This window comes from Haemaphysalis longicornis, unplaced genomic scaffold (genome assembly GCF_048455015.1).
Source record: "Haemaphysalis longicornis isolate Haplotype H1 unplaced genomic scaffold, Haemaphysalis longicornis Haplotype H1 scaffold_7, whole genome shotgun sequence".
Lineage (NCBI taxonomy): Eukaryota > Metazoa > Arthropoda > Arachnida > Ixodida > Ixodidae > Haemaphysalis > Haemaphysalis longicornis.
In genome coordinates, this window is record NW_027526422.1 from 33,903,513 (window position 1) to 33,922,464 (window position 18,952).

At 47.4% G+C, this 18,952-nt stretch overlaps 1 protein-coding gene across 2 annotated transcripts in view; it reads left to right on the forward strand.

Moving 5' to 3' along the window:
• Positions 1–18,952, forward strand: part of LOC144145160 (beta-1,4-glucuronyltransferase 1-like) — a 97,791-nt gene that overhangs the window by 49,937 nt on the left and 28,902 nt on the right. The window contains exon 1 of one of the 2 annotated variants that reach the window (XM_077676664.1): positions 8,300–9,072. The exons of the other annotated variant lie outside the window; for it this stretch is intronic. The gene's annotated coding sequence lies outside the window, so the exon portion shown is untranslated. Of the gene's footprint in view, positions 1–8,299; positions 9,073–18,952 lie in introns of those variants that run through there. 2 annotated transcript variants of the gene reach the window in all.

Sequence of the window (18,952 nt, forward strand, 5' to 3'; positions counted from 1 at the left end):
CAAAAATGCGTCAAGACCTTCGCTGAAAGTGCGTCCAATCGATCATCAAACCTTCAAAGATCCAAATCGCAAACTTGAAACGGAGAACAAACCCACGGGACGATTTTTCTCAAGCACCAAGTAAACGCATCTACGAACGATGTAAATGTATACCGATACGTGGTCTACAAAATAAAGGTGTACTATTGTGCTCCATCTCCATAATCGGTGCGTGTATTTTCTTATTTAGAACCGTTCCTTTTTCGCGATTTTCAAGCAACCGCTTCGACACACCGAAAGCCCGGTTTCACGCATGCGCCGTGTGTCCAGTGATCTTATCAGAGATTTTAGGTCGACGAACCGGTCTAGGGGGAAATTTATTAGTTTTCTGTAAGGCTGGGCGTCGGTTAAAAATTTCTAACACGATCGATCGGCTGGCTTCAATCGGGTAACTGATCGAGTAGTCGGTTCCGTTGGTTTATGAAGAAAAATGACCAAAATAATATTGTAGTAATATTCATAATACCATAATAATAAAAAGTAAGGCCAATATACTCGCCGGCGGCCTACTCTAGGGCATTCCAGATGAGGTAAGTAGGTCATCATCACGGCGCTGATACGGGCGAGACAATTATCACCGCGTTCGTCCCTCGCACTTCTTTATCACTCTTTATGTTTACGCACGCGCGATCGTCCTTTGTAAAGTGTGTAAAGTTGATACAGTGGCAATAAAATGTAGTTGGAAGTTTGCGCCGGGTGTGTCTGTCCTCACTTCGTCCGTGCCCACCTTTTTTAGCGCAATTAATTTATTTAGCAATGGAGTACCAACGTGCCCAGGACGCTGCTACCCTTATTAAGAATCAGGAGCGTCAGCACCCGCCGTAATTGCAGGGGGTGCCGATTAATCATGGTTTAACTACTACTACAGAAATAGTTTATACAGCGACCACGGTATATAATCACCCGCTCGCCGGTTTTCGTACTATGTATATGTGCATTTTTTTATTCGAAATTTTCCCCTGTAGCGTATGGATACACGAGTTCAGAGGTACACGAACAAGTTGACTTCGTGTATAAGGTCCAAGAGTTCTCGATGAAATAGTTATAGGAGTAGCCATTTAGTTGTCTGTTTTTGCTATAAGCTTTCGGTTTTAATCACTATCATCTTTTAGCACACTGGCACCGTTTTCTGTTGTGACGTAAGGCGGGTTATTTGAACATGAATATGGTCCTCGACACGCTTGCGCACAATTTCAACACGGAATTCTTGTTTCTGTTTGCTCATAACACTTCAACCACCTAATTGGCAAAACAAATTAATCGCGACTGATGCATTAATTGATTAATCGGAAGGTTAATCGATCAATTGCCCACCCCTAGTCTTTTGACAGGGCATTATCTGTCCCACTAAGAAAGCTTTCGCTTTAGAAATTCAGTGGTTAGCGACATGTCCTGTATTTCTTGTATTCTGTATTAGTCAAAGTTCGAGATGCTTCCCTTCCACCTGTCGAGTTAAACTCTTGCGTGCACGCGATCCTTATATTGGCCCATAATTTTTTTTTAGAATAAGGACACATTTTACCTCTTTGGGGGGTTGAAGAATCGACGCCAAGTATTGCGTGACGTTATCTTTATAAGCGTCACATAAGAAGGAAGCATGCGAAGCCGACGGGATGAACGCAAATAGGCGACTGTAGAACAGCCCTCAGGCCACGCAATTTCAAGGCGTGCAAGAGTTGAAACATGCCTGAAACTATAGGACGGATGCGAGTATAGCGTGATACAAGTGGTACGGAAAGACGTGAGGGTGTAATGGGAAGCCGAAAGTTGACGTTATTTTCACCAAAAATATAACGCGCTTTTGAAAGACCGTGGCCAATTTTAGACAACCCAACTGGCACGCAAACATTTGTGTCTGCGTTCGCACGTGTATGATCCGGTTAGTTAATATTCACGTGATGTTTTGGTTGATGCGGCGCCGACCCAAGCACATTTTTAGAATTTGCTTTAAAGCAAACTGATAGCCTTTTTGCTGCGAGGGTACACCGCGGAACTTGCGTGGCAGATGTAAGTGCGTTTTTAAAGACGATAGTCCTTCTTGGGCTACTTAAACGCAGAAATTTTGGTCTGTCTGTCTGTCTGTCTGTCTGTGACTCGATTCAGCCACCCGGCCAAAGTTAAACAGAATCTACGCAATAGTCTTATATACTCATTGCCAAATCTAAACGTCTTAGTCCGGTGTTAATGTTCATACTTGTCAACATTGTTGAACAAGAACAAGAAATTACGCAAATATAATGCGGGACATCAATACATGAGTGATATTTTCAGTGTTCCTTTATTAATAATTCACGGATGCTTGATTTCTGTGACAGCAAATGAAATGCTACATCAACTGCAGAAAACCGCCGCCCGCTGTTGCCCGCGCTACATGGCGGTACTTAAAAATGAAACGGCAACCGCAACGAAATGTTCCACTAGATAGGTTCCACGTTCCCCTTGGAACGCTCGCGGAGTAGGGCAACGCGGTTCTATGAACGTTTTAGTAGGGTCCTTCGATACACGCGCGTCTCAGCCGTACGGCACCGCTGCCGTCGGGGCACCAAACTCGAAGCAGTGGAACGTGGTAAAGTTAAATTCACTTGGGCAAATCCCTAGTGATTGTAGGGTTTAACGCGCCGACGCAACGCAGGCGATGAGGCGCGCCGTAGTGGAGGGCTCCGGATTAATTTTGACCACCTGGGGATCCTTAACGTGCGCCGAAATCTCGTACACACGGGTGTTTTTGCTTTTCACCTCCATCAGAAAATCGGCCGCCGCGGCCGGGAATCGAACCCGCGACCTCGTGTTCAGCAGCGCAACGTCTTAGCCACTGAGCCACCGCGGTGGGTTGAGCAAATCCCTTGTCTGTTATCTTGGGAGGAACGAGACGGGAGAAGAACAGCATGAGAGGTGAGCGCGAAAGAGAAGGGAGGCATTTACTTTCCAGAGGCGCCAGTCGACTATTGCCTTTCGTCGACATTTGCAACGAATGTAGCAGATACGCGGCCATTTTTTTTCAGCGCGCTTTTTAAAGGTCAGTAAGTATGTGCGCAAGCCGTTGTTTTCTCACCCATGTAACCTGACGAGCTGAGGCGGACGTGGAGCCGGAGTTTGAAGATGACGCATTAAGTCGCCCTTATTCGCTGTTGTCAACGTACCTAGAGCTGAATGCTTTGAAGCGAAGCTTTTATATGACCAGGCGAAAGGAAAAATCCGGCGGTCCCGTGCGTGCAGAAATTTTATCGGGTGGAACACCATGAGCATGCGCGAGAAAACCAGGTTGGAGAGGAGTTAGAATTGAGGGTAGATATATTGGCTGGGTTTATGGATGACGTAGTTACACTGCCGCATCTACCCGCACTGGTAAGTGGGAACGCTGCATCGGACGGAGCGAAAAAGAGCCTCTCGCAGCAGAACGCGCGCGCAGGGAGCCACTGCGCGAAGCGCCGCTCCAGTGACAACGGCGGGAAGGGGCGGCGGCGGTGCGGGCGGAGCCACACGTTCCAGGTTAAAGGGACCCTGCAACCATTTCGATAAACGCTTTCACTATTTCCTTCGCGCCTGGAGGCCCTGCGAAAGCTATACAGTTGTCGCCAGGACGGAACGGCACTGCGTGATTTGCTCGTCGCACTAGATGCGCCTCCCGTTTATGCTTTGTTTCTGCGGCTTTGTTTTTAAAGTTGCTAGCGAAGAGCGTTCATTGCTGCAACTGAAGGAAAACCGGCCAACAGCCGCTACATGGCCTCGGTGACGAAATTCAGGCCGTCGAAGCACGTCAAGACCGGGAAAGAGAGGACGATCTTTTGAGCGAGTCTACAAGTTACTTGATGGTCATAGAGCGTAATTTTTGGCTGAGGTGCTTTGCGACCCCCTAATCTAAGTACTGGGTGTGTTGGGTGACTACGTTCTGCAGACATTTAAGATTTCAAAATAAAAGTTGAAAAAAAAGTGTTGCACGGTCCCTTTAACCGCAACAAACTGGATAGTTGGGCGAGTTGGTGGGTATTCGCGTAAAGTGCTACAGCGCCAAAACAGCGCAAAATGTCACAGCACCCGTCTCGTGCATTCTTCTGCGTCATTTGTCCGTTCTGCGCTGTATCACAACAGCTTAACTGGTTAACCATCTGTACGGAGTGGGGTTCATTTTTTAATTTTACAATTCAACATTCGAAAACTATTTTGACGTCCTTAAGGGGGTCCCACTCAACGTTACTAGGGGTCCCACTCCTATGGGACTTACTAATTCACGACCCACGGGCTTAAAAGCCATCGGGTACCGATAGGAAAAGTTTTACAGATACATACGGATGTCCTTAGCGGCCCAGTTTGCTTCTTTTATAAATGTATCACTTCTTTACTGAGATAAAAAATAAACAAGAAACGCATTTTGGTTTATCCAGTTTTCACTAGATGGGGCCAGCTGTCAAGCAAGCAATGAGTTTTATTTTTTTTTATTTCAAATAAGCAAACTAGGCCGTTGTGAACACTGATATGTATTTTTAAAGCTTTCGGCATCGGTGCGCGATGGTTTTTAAGTCCGTGGGTCATGAGAAGTAACTTCCACAGGAATGTTAACAGGTGCGCTCGTCCTGTGTGCCTCAGCTTAGAGGGGTTATGTAGACAAAATACAAGTTTGTTTTATTCGAAAGATTGCGTGTTTTATAGTGCCCCAAGCGCTTGTCCGGTAGCAAACGATGCCGTGTTCACTGAGAAATGAATCGATGTAGGTTAAACTTTTCATTCTCCCGCCAAATCGTGCGTGAGTCTGCCATGAAGTCATGAGGGCGGGTATTCAGACGAACTTCCAGTTCTTCATTAGGCTCTGCAACCTTGCTTGCCGTCAATCCTCCCAGATGGCGCTACCATAGTCAGCCGCGAGCCATCCAGTTTCCGGAAGCCCTTGGTTTTAAGGTTAGCGGAAAAGTGAATTGGACAGCAGTAGAGGTCAGTTAAAGAAAGTTATAATGTTGGTGGGAAAAGAGCAAAGAACAATCTGGGAAGACAGGCGAACAAAGAAGTCAGACTAGCACAAAAATTTCGTAAAGGTATGTTATTTTTATTTTGAGATTTTTTTTCATTTATTTTGTTTTTATTTTTTTGCGACGTGATTGTACAGTGGAGTTGCGACTAAGGCCGCTGCGCAACGCCACCCCGTTACAAAGGGGAAGCCACTAAGCATCATCATCATCATCATCATCGTCATCATCATCATCATCATCATCGGACCGTTGTCCGCCATTGCTTTGTTTTTGACCGTATTTGCTCATGGATTGTTTTTTTTTATATGGTAGAAAGTAATCGTTTCGTGAAACATGGGTATGCTCGACAAACATGGTCACATCAGACAACGTCTCTTTACGCCAATCGGCCAAAGTCAAAGACAAAGACAACTCCAAAGCGGTGGGCTGTGTGCAGCTAAAAAAGCATAGTGCGCCCAGTACCAACAACAGTGCGCATCGGTACTTCTATGTTTACGTATATTTTCGTAACTTTCATTGTTTACGCCACTATTCTTACTGCTGCAAGATGAATATGCATTACATTTAAGCGTAAATAGCTCGTTCGGCATGCTTATAAGCCCTGGCAAATTTGCGTTTGCTTTTGCCGGCCTCAGCCAATCGCACAGCTGGGCATATGACATCGTAGGTTCTGTTGCGAAAAATGAGCTAATGGGTTGCATAGAAATTCCCTTTCTGCCTATTTAGCTTATTTTAGCGAAGTGTGCGTTAAAAGTGGTGTCATTTTGATTCTAACGAGGCAGTCTTTCGAATGAACCAAACTTGTGTTTTGTCTGCATGGCCCCTTTGAGTTTAAGCCACTTAAACGGGATGGTCGGCCTTCGCCGCTACGCTCATGGAACGTCGTGGGGCTTCGTCGTAGGCCGGGGCTTTCTGCGCAAACATCTGCACCGGGCTTTCGTGTCGAATTCAATCAGGCGTCCCATTGAGCCCGCCGCGGCGGCGGCGGTCAGGGCAAGGACGACGCGCTCTAACAAATCTCAACAAAGCGAGAACTCCGGTCGGTCGCACTGGCACCGACTCTTACAAGCGTGTGAAAGCTGAGAACGCGTGACACACGAGACTGACTTTTCGGGTTCCTTTCTTCTTCTCTCTTTCGTAATCAGCCCACGAGTCCTAACTTCCCTAGGCGCATGCGCGCAGAGTGTTCTCTGCCTCCGTTACCCAGCAAAATCGCCAGCGCTGACAGTGCTCTCGCGTCCTGCTAAGTACAGATTAAGCGCACGGACGAGTGCTCGGTTGCATTCTCGACTAGCGGCAAGAAGATTGATGAAAGTGGCTTAAAACAATCCGTATTTAACATAAGCGATATCCAAAGGCAAGTGAGAGAAAAACACCTTGTATTTGCGCTTGTTCGCTTTTGCTAGGGAGCTCTCTCCTGGTTTTTCTTCCGTCTGTCATTCCCTGTTTTGTGAAGTTGGCTTTTGAAGGAGCGAGAGAATGATCTCTAATGAGTCTGGAGATGTCATCCGAGCTAAGACGACTAGCTTGCTACTCCAGGGGAATGTGGGGGCGATGATAATGAAAGTGGTGATAATGTTGAAGAAGTTGATGCGTACTCATGCGTTCACTCATTTACAATGTTTGGTCAAGACCCGGTGTCTGGAAGGTACACAATCAAAGCTTTTGTCGCGCATCAGGTACGTTTTGGGGGTGACCACGGACCTTATATATTGTCTCTCTGTTTGATGTGCAGGGAAAGCGGCAGCTCAAAATACGCTACCAGAGGCGCTTTTTTACGCACTGAATCGCGCACATTCAAAGATCAGGTGCTGCCACTCTGCTACGTGCGCCAAGTTGGCTTCCTCTCATTATGCATATACTTGCAGTGAAGCACGCTTTGCAGGCAGCTATCGCATTGGAGTGTGGACAGCTCGAAATCATAGCATAACTTCTCATGTACAGCTTACATTGTAAAAATAACAAAAACGCAACCAAAGCAGATTCTGCGGTGAAGAAAATTATAACTATACTGTGGGCATACAGGACAAATGCGGATGTTGCGAACTACTAAAGTGGCAGTGTAACCACGACGCCACTAAGACAATCCTGCGGTTAAGCTTCACCTCCGTGACCTCGACTGACGAATCCATGCAGAAAGCAACCGAATGTCGGGCGTATATGATTTGACTCGAAAGTTTGGTCTGCGCTTTGGACCATGCAATGCAAGTACGACGTTCTCCAATGCGTAGGGCCACAGCGAAGGTCACTTTTTTAAACAAGTGGTATGCTCTTTGATGTCACCGGCTGAATTCGCTTGACTGGCGGCACAAATCAGTCCCTTGAATGCACTGTGGTGGAGTTTGAGTGATGAGCTCAATACTTCCCTTTCAACGGGACCACTCGACTACAAACGTTTATTGCTTCAAAAACGCCCTACGAGCCCGAGCGCGCACTTGCGAGCAGGCACCCATGCCTGCTTTTTTGTGGCACCAGACCGGAAATAGGCCCCTCCGCGTTGCGGAGAAAAGGAGAAAACTACCCGGCATGTGATATATCGAAGGCCGCCGAAGAGAACGCCGCGAGCCGCCCCCCTCTCCGGGAGAGAGCGCGCAGCTTTCGTCGCGTTGCCCGCGGTCGAGTTGAGAGGGAACGATTATGCGCGATTTCTCATCGAGCGTAGTTTCGTTAATTGTGAACGGATTTTCATGATTCTTGCGGGAGGATATTTCTGGGACAATAGACTTTATCCCAAAATACATTACTAGTAGTCGATGGCAAGTGTTGCAGGGTCCCTTTAAAATGCAGCCTTAGTAGAAAGCATATACAGCTGCGTTTCCTTTGATAGCGCGGACGTGAAGTGGGTGAAGCAGTAATGTAATTTCGGAAGCCCCTTTTTGTGCAGGAAGTGGATGGAGGAAAGAAGGAAAAGCGGGATAAAAGGGCTCGGTTTTTTTTAAAGGAGCCACTGCGTGACTTATGTCCGCTGTTGAGCGAAACCGGGTGAACAAGCAGGACGTGCCATCATGGCAACTTTACGTGGCGTTCGGCGCTTCTTCGGACTCTTCTCTGCCTCAAGGGTCCAGTTTATTATTTTGGCGCACCAGGGTACAATATGCACCGCCGGTATAATCGGTTCGTGCTCCGCGGCCTCTCCTCAAACAGCGCCGGTGGAGGCGAGAGTAGTTGTTTGTTCTGAACGCTCTCCAAGTCTCGGTTTCGCCTTGGGCTCCGACGCGCGGGCAAAATAGGCCGCAGGCGCGCAGCGGGCGGGCTTGGCTCCCGCAGCGGGCACGACTCACGGCAGCGCCGGAAGAGAAGTTTTCGTCACACATCCGCCCTCGCCGCCGCCGCCGCGGACGGAACGGCGGCTGAAACACTCGAGCCGCGACCTGCACCGGCCGACGACTGAGCAGTGCGGCGGCAACGTCCCGTTGCTGGGACCAAGACCCCGAACCGTCCAGGCTATACGAGCGAAACACAGGCGTATAGAAGATACGGGGAAAGAAAGGGGGCGTCGTGAGAGACCGGCGTACAGTTACAAGAACCAGCACGTCGTCGCAGTAGCAATCACAGCGGCTGCCAGGCGGCTCCTCTCAGCGAGTGACGACCGGACGCGCGGTGGAGCCGTTCGTCACTTTCGTCATCCCCGGCTGCTGGAAAGTGGCACCGTGGGTTAACCGCGACCGGGGTGTGGTGCTGCTGCCACCGCCGCCGTCGACAGCCGTCTTCACAAACGGAGCAAAACGGATGGTTTCTCCAGAAGCGGTGGAAAGTGAGAGGGTGATGGGAGCGCTCCCGGCCGCCACGTGCCTCGCAGTGGTGCCAGGGCGGCTGTGTGGTTCGGCGTGAGTCAGTCGTAGTAGCGAACTCCGCCGGCAGCCGGCTGGCCGCTCGCCTGCCCGCGCGCGGCCGCTCGTCTCACGGCCGCCTGTCACTTGACGACCGCGAAGAGCCTCGGCAGAAGCACGTGCTCTGTTCGCGCCTCCGGTTCGGATTTACCCCGTCGAGGAAGCAGAGGAGACGACGCCGGCTGTGCGGCGAGCCTCGTCGTTGTCGGCCCGTTATCTACCAGAGGAGCGGACGCGCAGTTGTGAGTTCGTCTCGAGACGATCCTTCATTAACTTTTAGCAGACCGCTGTACTAGTCCTTAACATGGAGAGTGTCGTTACGAACTTTCCATTTGCGCACTTCAAAAAGTGGGAGAGTCGGCTTCCCCTTCTCGGAAACACTGAGCGAACACTTCCGTTCTGGTTGTCTTTGCTTTGGTACAAGACTACGGTCTAAAGCTTTTAAGAGCCTGATCTCTCCGAACTTCGTGTACACTGGCGAGTTCTTTTTCTCGTACTTAGCTCTGGTGCTCTGCGTTTTGAAATCAGTAATCACTCTCGCCTGCGCCAAAATCGTCCACGTGGGGTGACTACGTGGTATTTCAGTATAACGGATATTTCAGCATAGCTAACTCACGGAACCCTTCCTCGCCCTACCGCCGACCTTCCACACCCATTGGAGTAAGCGAGCAAATGGGTAGTTTGAAACGCCAAGAGCAGGGGAGGCCACCGGAGAAGCAGCCTCACTTTTTGTTTAAGAGTCTGGAAAAAGAAGATGGGAATTTTGAAATGTTTGGCAATAAAGAGGGTGGACAATTTTGAAACACACAACCAGTTCAAACATTCCTCGTTGAAACGTCGATTACATTGCAGTGCACTGTAACAGACGTATTCGGATCCGCTTCGCCGCACTGCATCTGATTGACTAACGACTGCGTTTGAGGGGAGGGGGAATATTTTGCGTGTATTGACTCTTGACATATCGTCGCATTTTAAAAAATTTGTCACCACTGTGACATCATGTCGTGGAAAACCTCCTAAATTTATTTGTTATATATATGTATGTACTCACAAAGAGCAGGAGAAAATAAGGTAAGTAAGGACAGGGACACACGAGCAAAACATTAAAGAAATAAAAGTTTATTGACGTGTCAGAAAGAGGACTTCCTTTCTTCTTTCTTCCTTTCGTTCTTTTCTGAAGAAAGGAAGTCCTGAAACATCACTAAACTTTTATTTCTTTAATGTTTTTCTTGTGTGTCCCCGTCTTTATATATATATATATATATATATATATATATATATATATATATATATATATATATATATATATATATATATATATATATATATATATATATATATATATATATATATATATATATATATATATATATATATATATATGTTTGTTCATACCGTTGTCTTTGAAGGCATTTCTCCCCCTTAGTTTGTTAATTCCCATAAAAGGGGGAGGGCAGTGCATGCTCTCTCGTGTGTATATCTTCCCTGTTTTCTTGTTTCTTTTAAACAGGGCACATTTTAGCGCACTTTCCTCTCTCCACACGCACCCATAAAAGCGTGCTGCAAAGTCCTCTACTTGTTCCTCCGATGAAGACTGGTCCTCCAGTCGAAACGTCAGTAAACCTTTTTGTTGCTGTTTTTTGATGCGTGCGTCGGACTCTTTTTGATATATATATATATATATATATATATATATATATATATATATATATATATATATATATATATATCGAGAGAGAGAGAGAGAGAGAGGTTAAGGTGTGGCTATGTGCAGAATATGATTGTTGCCTATATTATAGTTCAGGTTTGGCAGTTCAGCAAGGCAGGGCCCGAGATCATTGTTAAGTGTCCCTAATTCTTCCAATGTGTAGCTGCCAGGCCTCTGCTTGGCATCACAGTGATCGCAGCCTTGAATGCATAAAGTTTGATGTATTTTTCACGTCTGCGAGCAAAAAGGCACACTCTCTTTGAAGCTCAAGGCGTTCTATAACGCGAGAAGTTGAAAAGCGAACGTCCCGGCGTGTGTGGGCTATCAGCAGGCTGTCACCGTCAAAGTCGCACGTAGTTCAAAACGTTGATATGGACTTCAAGGTTATGCATCTCATCATTGGGATATGCGTTTTTTGTAGATATTATACAATAAAAATAATTTAGACCTCTACTCATACGTCTCATCATATATGCATATGTGAATACGTTAGTTATCAATGGGCACCATTTTCAAGTCTAGTGGAGTTTCAAATCTCTCCCAAAGGTTTGCCGCTGTGCGACCCACGTCGGTCATACCTGCGTTCGCAGCGCTCTCTCTCTCTGTCAGCGTTCAAGCGCTTGCGTGTCTAGTTCCCTCCGCCTCCGTGGGGTGGTGGCCCCGTTGTCAAGACAAGTTGCCGTTCTTCACTTTGGCTTTCGCTTTTGTGCCGTCTCAATGGGGATGCCGCATATATCCGGAGTGAAGCTTCGCTGTTCATCCATCTTCACAGAGTCGGATGGCTCTGGCCGATGAAAGGACCAAGCTGCGCGTGTACTGCGGGGAGGCACTTTCTGAACCACTCGGCTGGTTAAACAGGACGGACAAAGGTAGATAACGCTTCTATGGCACTCTCGCCGAACTGTCAACATTACATTCGCGCAGCTGGGCGCGTGCATGCGACGACCGGTTAATTATACGCGCTGTCTGCGTACCGAGAGCTCGGTCGGAGGTCCCTGCAGAAAAGAGGCGAATCTGCGTGGAGCTAAATGAGGTTCTCGCGCTGTATGTCGAGCTGGTGACGAGAACCTCGCGTGAGCGGGGAACATGGAATCCGTTTTAAGAGGGGTTTGTAGAGACAATCCGGGCTAAGCACTACAAAAACGTTGTGTGGGATGAGGAATAGTGCGTTATGCTTTGATAAAAGTAGGTCACCATTTATTCCATCATCATCATCATCATTACATCCACTGAAGGAAGAGGCCTCTCCCGTGGACCTAGATCGATCAACCACCCCGGTCCTACGCTGCCCGAGTGGGTTTTTGCGTCCGAATTTTCATTATTCGTCCCTCCATCGAGCCCCTTGCGTACTCCCGTCTTCCGGTATAGTCACGCTGTTGCCCTGGTGGTCTATTGGTTCTCATTTCGTGTCACTACATTGCCAGCCCAAGTCGATTCCTTTTCCTTGATTTTAGCTATGATATCATGTACTCTAGTTTCGTTCTATGGTCCTGGGAAAAAAAAATGTGGTTGATCCGGTTGACAGGAACCGTTAAGGAGCCATGAAGAGAAAATACAACTTCGTGTAATTTGAAATAATTAGGATTCAGTATCTCACTCACCTCCATTACAGCCCCGAAAGATGTTTTTTAACGAAAAAAAAGGAAGAAGTATTTAAAAACTTTCAAATTTTGCGCCACAGTGACGTGTTATGAGCAAGAATGACGTCACACGGGCCAACAATAAAACATAATTTTCAGTGCGTTAACTGCACATTAGCATTCAAGTGATGCGGTAAAATGGAACTAGAGGCCCCGTTACAGACGTCCAGTCATGTGTCGTCGCGACAGGTCAGTTAGACGGCCGCCAATCGCACAAACAAGGTTCCGTGACGTCATAGAAAAGTTGCGGGAAATTGGCAAGGGGGTCGCGACTGCTTCCCGCATTTTCTTTAATATCTCCGTTATTTGTTCGAAGATTGCGATGATATTGATATCATTGTTATCGGGACTAAGCAGTCTTTCTAATAAACCCAACTTGTATTTTGTCTTCATGGCTCCTTTAAAACAGGAAAGTGAACTGTGCCGTCACAGGATCCGTTGAATGCTTATTCTGAAATGATATGAACTTGCACATCGCTATTTATATATCATCGGTATGACACCGTCAGACGCATCAACATTAGACACTGGATTGCACGCGCCGGAGCACTGCGTAAACACAAGTGAAACCACACGCGCTCGCAAACCATGGGAACCAAACCGAACGGGTTGCCAGCGAATCGTTTGGTGAACTCACGGTCCGCTGTAGCGAAATGGCATGATTTGCGGGGTTGTCTTGTGGGTCTGCTGGCGAGCGACGACCTGCTGGCGCGTCGCTTTGGCAAATGTGCGACAACTGCGTTCCTGCTCCGTGTAGTGTACGGCAGAAGGTTGCGTTGCGACGAGCTCAGCTGGCGCCAACTGTCGGCGCTCATTAGCATCGTAATGCACTACTTCGCTTAGTCGGCAGTACCATCTAAATAGAGGAGGTTATAGGAAGGCTATATGGCGCGTTCACACAACTGTGTGCGCTTCAGCTCATGGCGCAGTTGATAAAACGTTCGGCACCTCCCGTTGCGGCGACAGAGAACACGGCTCGAATCCTGGCGCCGCCGCGTCAATGGAACTTTTTCTGGCGATGTCATTTCCGTGTGATGGATATGACGTCATTCAGATCTTAAAAAAACACCACACCAACACCACACGCATAAAACACCACTTTCGTGTTAAAAAACGAAAAACATTCACCGGTAAAATTTTGCCCAATTCGAATTTACCCAACAAATTCCGATTTTCGCGAACACCGCGAAGAAAAGCAAACGGCACCCTACTTCGTTCTCCTGCGGCGCCTCGGCAGCCCGCGTATAACTAAGCCTTTTTCTTCTTGCTGCGCCGCGCGCGGTATTTAGTGTCAGGCCGACATGTCTCACGCTGCTTGCTCTAACAAGGTACGTCCGGAACGGCGTGCGCACTGGCCTGACATCGTCTGCGCGCGTGCGCGTGCGCGTGACGGCGGCAAGCCGCAACATCCCACTGACAAATACTGCTCCGAGTTCTTGCCCTCTCCCATGTCCGCAAAGGGCCGGCTACTGCCCACCTCCCTGTCACTTCTGTTCGTGGAACTTTATGATTTCAAGCACTAATAGCGTCTGTCGTTTGGATAATTGCGTCGCGTGTATCCCAGGAAAGGCAAATTCCTGTCATCTGGGTGGCGTTTGCTGCCTCAAAACGTTGTTGTTTCCAACCGGAAGTGGGGTTTACTGAAGGAGTAAAAGCCGTGAGAGCCCGGCGAGCACCGAGCGCCTCGCCGCTGCGTGCAGCCGTTGTTCATCCCAAATTACGCCAGACTCGAGAGGGAAGAGCGGCGAGCAGTTTCACAAGGAAGTGAGTTGATTAAACATGCCCTGTCCGGTTCACCCGCCGGTATAGCTTGATGGCGTGCGTTATTTTTCATGCGAAGATTGCAGGTCACCGCGAGTATTTGTGGCGTTGTGTGCGTTCATCTATAATCGTATAACTGAAATTACTTTACCCTTGCATAGCACGCGCGTGAGATGTATTGCGCTGAAGCTCGAACCCTCTGCCGTGTGATTGTGCATATTGTGAAAGTGTTTATGCCACACAAAGAAACATTACCGAGAGACTCGTAGCAAGTATACGAGCATCAGTCTTGACTGCCTGGCCATAACGCGGATGCTCCGTGACGCTTAGCCTATAATAGGGGTTTTTTGATTGATTGATTGATTTATTGTAGTGTTTAACGCGCCGACGCAACGCAGGCGATGAGGCGCGCCGTAGTTGAGGGCTCCGGATTACTTTTGACCACCAGGGGATCTTTAACGTGAGCCGAAATCTCGTACACAGGGGCATTTTTGCTTTTCGCCTCCATCAGTAAAGCGAGCCTATAATAGTGGAAGCGAAGATAGCTAAGAGCTTTACAATTCACAGCTTTGGGCTCAGGACTTCTGTGCTTATTTGAGATGAAAACCTAAAAGCATCAACAGCCATAACCGATGCAAACACCGCTAAGATGAAGTGACCGGATGCCCAGAAAAATTATATTTGCACTTCCTAGCGTATGCTGCACATTTGGCGAGACAGGCATCATCATGTACTCAAAAGGTACCAAATCAAATTATTGTGAGGCCAACAGTAAGGCAAAAGTGAGATATAAGTTCGCAAGCAGACGTAGCGAAAAACTCCAATATAGACTCCGCATTTATAAAAGAAAAGCACTGCCCGTTCACCTCTGACAATTGTTCTGCATACTCAGCGACGGCTCTCATCAATGGAGGCCTAGTCCCACGAATGGCAAAAGGCCTAAATTAAGGCGAATGAATGAAGAACCGGAATTTCGTATACCCATTAATTCGCACTTACGAGATAGCTGGCGTCAGGGGTGGAAAGTACTCTTCCTGCAGGAAACTCGTGAGTTATTGTATCGGAACACAAACAAGATTGGAGCAGCGTGTCGTCAGGATAGGCTGCGTTCCAATTACCGGACAGCTTGGTAGACAGCTTACGAAGCAGTCTAATTAGACGTCTAAAGGAATAAGAGTTGGAATGGCGCAGCGGTCACGAACGCAACACCAACGCAGACGACAGCCTCGTAGCAGGCATGTTGAGAAAGCAAGCCGCAAGTTTCGTAAATAATATTACCGTTATTATTACGAACATTACGTGATTTAAAAATTAAATAGAATTATCTTTACCACTACTGTATATACTAAAAATTCCCCAAAAAAGAACAACCTAGTTTGCAACAACATTGATATATAAAAAGGTGGCGCTGGCGTCACCTGACAGTTTGGACAGGAAGGTAGCCTGCATCGTTACTGCCTCCGCGAAGCAGTCTTCGTTGACGGCTTCGTTCGAAATGAAACGGGGCTTAACATGGCGGACTGTCCGCGAAGAGGGCAACGAAGCTTTCTAAAGGGTGAATTGGAACGCACCCTTGTTTAAACAAAAAAAAAAATGGCCGCGTATCTGCTTACTTTGCTGCAAATATCGTCGAAGAACGATACTCTTGTGCCGCTCCTGCCACGAGAATGCCCCTCTCCTCTCCCCCGCCCACCTCCCACGCTATTCTCCTACCGTATCGCTCCTCCCCCGATATACACGGCGGAGGTTTGCTCAATTAAGTCGATTCAATTTTCCCGCGTTGCACAGCTCGCGCGCCGTCTAGTGGAACCTTTCGTTTGTGTTGGAGTTGCGATGGCACCACGAGCTCTTCTTGTATTTTTGAGTTACAATATGGTTTTCAGCGAGTATTTTTTTCATTTGATTTCGCAGACGCGAAGCACAACACATCTATTTTCAATTAAAAGAACGCTGCCTTCAATGCTTAAAATCCTTGCAATGTTTTCTTTTTGAAGTGCAAAGTATGGTACCAGATTTAGGAGTTTGGTATGGTTTTGCCTGCATAAACTTCTCGTTTAATGATTATTCTATCGTCTGGCCGGGTGGCTGAATTGCGGGACAGACAGACAGCCCAAAAACTTCAAGTTGCCTAAGAAAGACTATCGTCTTTAGAGAGAATTGCGGTGACATAACTGATCCACACTAATAAACAATCTGGCGTGAACAATGGAAAGTAGTCTTCCCCTAAAGTAACTCGTTGGTGGTCGTGCGGGAAAACAAACTGGCTCGGCCATTGAGCAGCGGGGCCTCAGGTCATAAATGAAGAAGCCCCGTGGGCACGTAACCGTGTTCTGCCGGGACGAGCAGGACAGCCGAGGGGGGCGGGGCGACGTAGTGTAAACGGGCCCTGTGGAAAGTAGGTTGTAACGACGAACGGCCGCTGCCGCCGCCCTTGGCGGGTCATGCTTCCGCGATGCATGATTGACGAACAGGGCGGCCGCCGGATACGCCGACTGCTGCTGCTCGCCGGCAGAACAATGGCGTCCGCTCACCCGCCGCCATACACGAATGCACCGACCGATTCTAAATCGCCCGTTTATTTGCCGTGCACTGGCCGGCACCAGTTATCCGACCTTTGTTGAATTCTGTGACGTTGGAGGTCGGCCAACTGAACTGTTTTCACTGAAGTCCGTTATACTAATAAAAAAGGGCGTATGTGGAATACCAGGCCAGGTCTGCCGTTTCCCCCCGTCTGGCAACCCTGATCATAAACCACCACTCCCCCAGGCATCGGGTTCCATGCTAACTACAGTGAACTAGAATACACTGGGAGAATACTTGTCGTGGCTGTTGCGTGACATCACGGGAATTTTTGGGAGTGTTCAACTGTTACTTGGCTTGGCTTGTAGCTTCGCTTGTTGTGGCTCGCGACTGGAACTCCACGCTTTCGCCGTGGATTTTACTTACTCGAAAGGCTGTACGCTGCTGTTTCCGGGCGCGTATACGTTCGTACGAAAAACGGCATCGTAACTAGCTCTGTACTATAAGGGTGTGGCCCCCACTTTGAAAACTGAGGCAGCAGACGAAGTAACAGACCGCACTAACAACAACAACACAGTAAATATTCTAATGTGCGAGCATTCATTGTCCGTCTATATATCTGTAAATCGCGGCACGATGAGTACAGCGGTAATGAGGCAAGGTATGCATGGGGTCATTATGGGTGCTTAATAAGATGGCCTAGGGCTTTCACATTTTGATGTAAGACTGCTTATTATGTCGATGGTGAATATCTTCCCCACCGACCATATGTGTATAGAAGTGAAGCCGTCTTTAAAGGGTCTCTAAACGGATATACGAGGTCATGTGGGAAATATAATAGAAACAACTATGGGGTTCATATCTTGATTTGAGGTGTCTTCGCCTTTATAGTTGCCTGGTCACGCCTTGTGTTTTTTCTACTTTTCTTTCTCTCATTTTCTCCTTTAATATGTACCGCTGTCCTTTCTTTCCCTTTCATTTCCCGTATCCTCTCCCCCCTGAGTAGGGTAGCCAACCGGACAGTATTCTGGTTAACCTCCCTGCCTTTCCTGTACTATTCCTTCCTTCCTTACATTTCTCATGCTAAAATGCTTTCTCGCCAATGCATTTAAGTGTAGTAGTGCAGGCGACATTAAAGGGGCCTAATGTATGGCAGTCAAACCCACTATCACTGGTATACAGAATAGGTAAAATTAGCTTTCCAACATTACTTTGTGCATAGCAGTGAAGTATCACGACAGTAAATGAGACACGCGAGAAAACTAAGGATGGTTCTGCGCAAGGGCGTCCGCAGAACTTTTTGCAAGGGGGGCATCCATTAGCGGATGGGGGGGGGGGGGGGGGGGGGGGGGTACGGTTGGATAGCACCAAAAAGGCGCTATTTGTGGTTACAACAATTACAAACAGCGAATTAGAACCAGACTTGAAGAATATACATTGAATTTTATTACCGAACAAAGAAATAAAGTTAATAAAGAAAATTCGAAACGTTACTGTCATTTTGTTAAAAAGAGTGGTCAGTCACGCTGCGTGAGGGTTCTCTACTCACGCTAACTGATCGCCAGCACACATCACAATACGTTCACATACAACTGCACTCCGTCAATGTTCTTTGAATAGCAGCTGCAGAGGCCTCGAGTTTTTCTGGGCAAATTGCGAGATGACATGTGTGATGAAGTCTGTTGAAATGGCTCACACAGTAAAGATACTACTGGCCTCCCTGACTTTCAATGCACTACAGGCGTACAACTTTTTGAGGGGCTGATTTATAGGTTTTGTTTCGGGGCTTGGGTGGTGCCAACATTTCGCAATTTCGAAGGAAAGGGTGTACAATGTGCTGGGACGGCACGGGACATGGAGGAAAGGAAAGGTTCTCCTCCATGGCACGGGAGGATGTTACGTTCTCCCTACTAAGTGTAGCGGTGAAGATTTTAAGCTAGATATAGCTGCAAATTTGTCCGAAAACTGATGTTCTTGCGGTAAGACTGCATAAATCTAGAGCTAAGAAAAAAAAACAAAAAAAAACGTCAAGCCTTTCAGAATTGTTCGCTATCTTCAGGGGTGAGACAGCTGAATCAGATTTGGGAGCAGTTTTTGGAGCAGCGAAATCTCAATTTTGGAGCAGAGAAACCTTGATTTGGAGCAGAAGAACGACATTTATTATGTCACCTTACGAGCTTAAAAAATCAAATTTTTGGCAACTCACAGGGGAAAAGTGCACTTTTTAATCGGATTTGAACGTACATAACACTGAAACAACCTTTCAATAAAACTTTTTCTACCAGAGTATCACAAGGTACGAATGCACTACTTTTTTACAAACCATTTTAAATTCTTAAGCTCAATGAATAGATAGCGTAGAGTTCGGTTGAAAATATCCAATTGAGAAATTAAGCAATCGTAACACCATGTGAATGCCGAAATTGTTATTTTAGATGCAAAGCATCTATTGCTCGGGGCTATGTCCGTTGTCCTTCCGGCGTCCGTCCGCAC